General features: G+C 38.8%; 1 pseudogene; it reads left to right on the top strand.

The window, feature by feature from the left end:
* Window positions 1-217: 217 nt before the first annotated feature.
* LOC139711368 (trypsin-1-like) lies at window positions 218-3,922 on the top strand (annotated as a pseudogene).
* Window positions 3,923-5,823: the final 1,901 nt, after the last annotated feature.

Raw genomic sequence — 5,823 nt, forward strand, 5'->3', positions numbered from 1 at the left:
AAGTATAAACGACGTGGAATATGCAGAATTTACTCTATTTCTGTGTATTTCATGAGCGCGTCAAAGCAAGCTGGTAACTGGTCGCGGTTACCGGTCCATATCTTGTAAGGAATTGAGGCAAAAGTGAGACGAACGCTGAGAGCGTGAGATTAGACTAACATCTCATGATCGAGGTAAGAAAGAAAAATTCCCTTTTGCTTTAACATTAATCCCAAGAATGGTGCCTTACATACCCAACAGCATCTTTGGCAGTCCTGACGAGAGCGACTATGAGTTTGTGCTGGGTGCTCACCACATCGACAACGAGGGAGAGTACTACCAGAAATTCACGGCATCGAAAATCATTCTCCACGAGAACTACGGGGCCGCGAGCTTTACCAACGACGTGGCTCTTATCAAGCTCAGGCGTTCGGTGACATACAGTGACGGAGTCTCAGTGGCTTGTATGCGAAGCACTCCCCCGGCAGCTGGCACCACCGCCTGGGTTACAGGCTGGGGGGACCAGGAGAGTACGTGTGTTCTCGGTTATGTCGGAAATGGAGGGAACTGCTTAACCCTATAAAGCCCAAGCTATTTTGACCATTCCCAGGCCCGAGGGGGGAGGGGGCACATTGTGCCCCTCCCCCTATACAACTTTGTTATTGTTTCATGTTTCATCGTCATATTTGGCACATGGGTATAGAGCAACTCATACTCAACATGACCGCATACTTGAATTTTTTTTCAAGGTCAAACTAAAGGGCGCTGTTTACCAAAATATAAAGAAATACATAGGAAATATGTTAAAAACATGATTTTCTGTATACTTTCTTTATCCCCAGTATATTATGTCTTATCATAGACCAATATTTTTCATATTTGCCATAAAAGATGTGCAAGTCAAAGCTCATTATTTCTTATGGTTGTAATTTCTCAAGGTCAGCACGTGGGGGTGCTATTCATAACAAAATAAAGAAATACATTATGAGACCTGTGATGTATTGCTTAGCATAGGTACATACATAGTTATCATATTTCATATTCCCATAATATTGGAATTTTAAGTTTGCAGATTGATAATGTGATAAACAAATGATATTAGAGGTATAACTTGGGTGAAGGAATCAAAATGACACAAAATAGAACGGCAATCTTTGGAAAATACTGTTATTTTCAAATATCTATTGTTTTATGCCGTTGTCACAGAAAAACAAAGGAAATAATAGGACAAATATTTCAGGGCCATAATTACTTCACATTTTGCTTCTTCAGCAAATTTCAACCAAGAAACGCCCATTTCATACATTATAATATTGTTAATTGGAATTGGAACAGAAAAATACGCAAAATCTGACTGACATGGTTGCCAGTTTATGGTTGCCATGGCAACCAGCAATATCAAATATAGCTAAATTATATATCAAAATGTTTGGAATAAGATTTTAGGAAAAGTGACCAAATTTGGTTAAAATTGGATTAAGGGCGAAGGAGTGGCGAATGAAAATCTGGTAGGGGTGGCACAACGTGCCCCCCTTGGGCTTTATAGGGTTAAAAGCTTAGCTTGTAGAATGCAGTGCCCTCGTGAGTAGAGAGTACATGTAGTAGTAATAGTCAAACGAAACTATAAAGGAGGAAGAGTTCAAGGGTCAAATGCCAAAGCACATGTGACCACAGCCTATGGACTGTATAGAAAGTGTGTTACATGTAATGAATCAAATAAAATTAGAAACGTTAAAACACTGAAATAAATTTGCATCATCAACGCAATGTGCTTGATCAACGTGATCAAAGAGTTCAATGATTAGGGCGCAGATAATAGGTTGCATGGGGCTTGGACTTAAATTTAATTTCAAACCCACTCGTGCTCTCTTCTTGTTCATTTTCTGGGTTGTTTAAAGTTACATAGAGTAAAATCTATAATGAGAGTAAAATAGCCGTGTCGTCACTAATTGAGGAAACGGAATATGGTGCCTATAAGCCAGGTGACCATGATACTGTTCTTTCATGCCAACTACTTGCAACACTTTTGTGAGAGAAAAGCCTATATCATATACACTGTACTACGGCGATGAAACATTAGCTCCAGAAGAACGTAGGTCCGGACATGCCAGAGTCACTCTTTAAGTCCAAGCTCAAGTGGATATGCGTTATGCAATATACTCCTGCAATGAACCAGGGAGGTGTCCCACCTCCCTGAATGAACCAAGGACAGGTGTTCAAAGTCCGATGAAGAATCTCTCGATACAATAGATAGATAGCCATGTGAATATTCCATCTCAGTCCATAGGCTCTATAGGCCCTATCTATTTTGTTCGCAGTATTTTCCAATGCCAGAGACGAAGACTAAATAGGGCGTATAAGGGAAGTAATGACAAAAAAGGATAACAAGAGAGAGAGAAAGAACGCTAAAACAACAACATCGCATCAATTTTTTTGTTTTCGTATATCTCTTCTTCTCGCACGTAGAAATTGTGGGAGCGAGTAACTACTTACAGCAAGTCGACGTACCCATTGTCTCGGATAGCGCCTGCGATGATGCATACCCAGGTTCAATCGATTCTACCATGATTTGTGCCGGATACTGGGCTGGTGGAAAGGATGCCTGCCAGGTAAGGGCAATTGTGATGGACACACCAAGTTAACCCGATTCATAATGAATTCTGAAATCCCAAATAATCTATAAATTGTTTTGTTCGTCTTTCCTGGTAACTTTGATTCAAGTCCATGTGCGGATCCCTACCCATACTGTATTCAACAGTGACAAGGAAATATATGCACCCAAAATGAGTCATGAAAAGAACTTGAAAGGAATCCATTTTCTAAAGAGTAATTTTCGTTTTTTTTTTTTACATTGTCATTAATACAAGAAAAAGAGTCGTTTACGATATATTGCATCGAACCAATGAAATACCGGAAACAACATTTTGTCACTCCACCTTCGTATCACAACGATACACACTGCACAAGAAGACTGTGTACTCTAAATAAACACTTTCATTTTCACTTTCCCCGCATTTCCACTCTAAGTCCTTTTCTGAACTTCCCACATGGTATACCGCAAACCACTCTCTATGTTAACATTTCGATATAGTATCGTGCTGCATCGCAAAAATTAAAAAAGTGTGATTCTTTTTTTTTTTAGTTCATCGCTTGTGTTTTAGAAGATATAGTACCATGAATTATCTTACGTAAGATAAGAGCATTTTGTTTTCCATCACAATTCAAGGCAACTGCTTGTTTCAGATGCAGAATTCTCCAAATGTTTTTAATTACTGATGGCATGACTGATCCTCAAAATGGCAACACCTTGCTGCACGTTCAGTTTCATGTTTCTCTCATATCGCATTTTGTGTGTGTGTGTGTGTGTGTGTGAAAAATGAGTTTTGATTTTGAACAGGTTTTCTGTAATTTGTTTTTTCATTATGCGAGGAAATCGCAGAATTAATCCAGCATTCTTTTTTTATTCAGCGTAACTAGCGAACTTAGAGATGGGGACTTATAGCAATCAGTTTTTTTTTTTAAGTTTTTCGTCTTTAAAAAAAAAAATCATTATTATCATATTTTTTTTTAAATCATAGCACATTCATGACATGGGAAACACACACACATATACACGTACTGAATTATTATGTAATTTGATTTGCCCGAAAGCGGGACGAAGGTCGACAAACTTTTGACTGTCTTTTTGTTTTGGTTCTTTTCCATTGTGATTTTGTTGTCTTTTTTTGTGCAGGGAGACAGTGGTGGCCCTTTGGTATTCTATGACGAGGGTGACAAGGTATGGTACCTTGGGGGCGTGGTTAGTTGGGGCGAGGGCTGCGCAGATCGTGGGAAATATGGCGTCTACGCAGATGTCTCAAAGTTCCAGGACTGGATCGCCACAAATAAAGTTTGAACTAGGTCCGAGCACGGCACCTCATTGACGCCTTGTTTGAGCAGATGAAAATTGAAACACCATTACAAAATGGTTATTAAACAAAACACCATGATAAAAACGCCACGTATACTTAATTACCAGTTAGACCTTCACTGACAAACAAGAATCCACGTATCACAAGATCGTGATAAAACGCGTCAACTATAATGATGTCCAATAGACGACGTGTGTCGTTCCTTATTGGTTAATTTCATGTTGACAAAATGGAGACACAGTTTTGACGCAGACACAACGCATTGTATCAAGATTTTGACAGCAAAAATCTATTGTCAAGTTTATATAATTGCAATTACACCTGCTCAAAAAAAAGAAGATAAATATGACAAAATAAGGGATGTTTTCAATCCTAACTCTGACAAGTGAGGTATCTTTCGAAAGGCCTGTTCGTGGACTTACTTTGAAATCTATACAAATGGCACTTAACCCCTTATGCGATCAAACATTTCATATTTTATTGTACCAGGCCATAATAATCATCACAAAGAGAATTAATGGTATCGGAAGACAGAATAAACTGCTGAAGGCAAGTAATACATGATTAAGTCTTTGTCATTTTTTTTTTTATCCCGCCGATGGAATCCTCGTACAATTGTGCTGGTTGAGAGAGTATTAACGAATGCGATTGGTTAATGTTCGTGTGTGGCTATGTTTTGGAGCGTTGATCCGATAATGTTCTTACGGGAAGATTTGTGACTGTGGATGTATTTGCGTGAGGTGATGTTCATCGTCTGTCTGTGGAGCGTCATGTGTATCATAATGGAGGAAGAGTATTAAAGAAGGATAATGATTTCAATGCTACGCGCTGTTTTCTTTTTCCTCCTTTCTCTCTGAATATTGTGCAAAATTATTTTCAAGACAAAGCCAAAAGCTGTATAAAATATTGGTGACCTCTCTCCTAAAAGAACAATACCCTAATCAATTCACCGGTAGTCATTGGTAGATCCATTGAGGCGCGAGACTGGTTATCATTCATAAATCTTTGCTTCCCCCCAACCCCCCCCCCCCCCAAAAAAAAAAAAGGTGGGGGGGGGGGGGGGATACGCACATAAAGTTTTGAAGAGTTGGTCCACAGGGTAATCGAGCTTGGGTCTGCCTGAACCACCATAATTATGAAGTCTCTGTGCATGATAGCTTTTTTTTTTGTCCTACCTCCTTAAGGTAAATTGGATATCATATTTTTGTGAAACGCTCGGATACATGTTCACTCATTGTAAGAGCGCTATATACAGTGTACGTACCAATTATTGTATTGTATGACCGAACTGTTGAGACTTTGGCGTTCCATGCCAAAGGACTGCTCGCAGACGTTGCAGTATGTTCACTCATAGCCTTTTATTCTCCCGAGCTTTCGACCGAGTTACCGGTGTTTTTCAAGGGCTTGGGACGTAAACACCAAAGCAGAAAAGCAACCAATTTGCATACATTTGAACAGAATAAGGCAAAAACAAGGCAAAATAAAAAGGCCAAGAAAATCAAAGAAAATCAAACGGAATATACACAAAACGACATTTATTACAACGGAGCTGCAATATTATGACATACACTGGCAGTGAAAATAATGGAACACTAGTAGCAGTACAGTGTAAATAAGCAATAACAGCGGTAATGATCGCAATGAAATAATTCGATATATATATATATATATATATATATATATATATATATATATATATATGTGTGTGTGTGTGTGTGTGTGTGTGTGTGTGTGTGTGTGTGTGTGTGTGTGTGTGTGTGTTTGGAGGTGAGGAAGGATGTCTGCAATGGACGTATAGCTGGTTCAGTATGGTTTATTTGCCAAGCATTAGGTCTTTAGACCTTTAGCTAAACCCTAATTCAAAGCTTACTACATAAAAATCGGTTTTGAAATGACTGAGATATCCAAAAGCAAAGCAAAAACAAAGGGATCC

Source organism: Diadema antillarum, unplaced genomic scaffold, assembly GCF_040938485.1.
Source record: "Diadema antillarum isolate AM-2024a unplaced genomic scaffold, OU_Dant_1.0 seq00001649_RagTag, whole genome shotgun sequence".
In the NCBI taxonomy this organism is placed as follows: Eukaryota; Metazoa; Echinodermata; class Echinoidea; order Diadematoida; family Diadematidae; genus Diadema; species Diadema antillarum.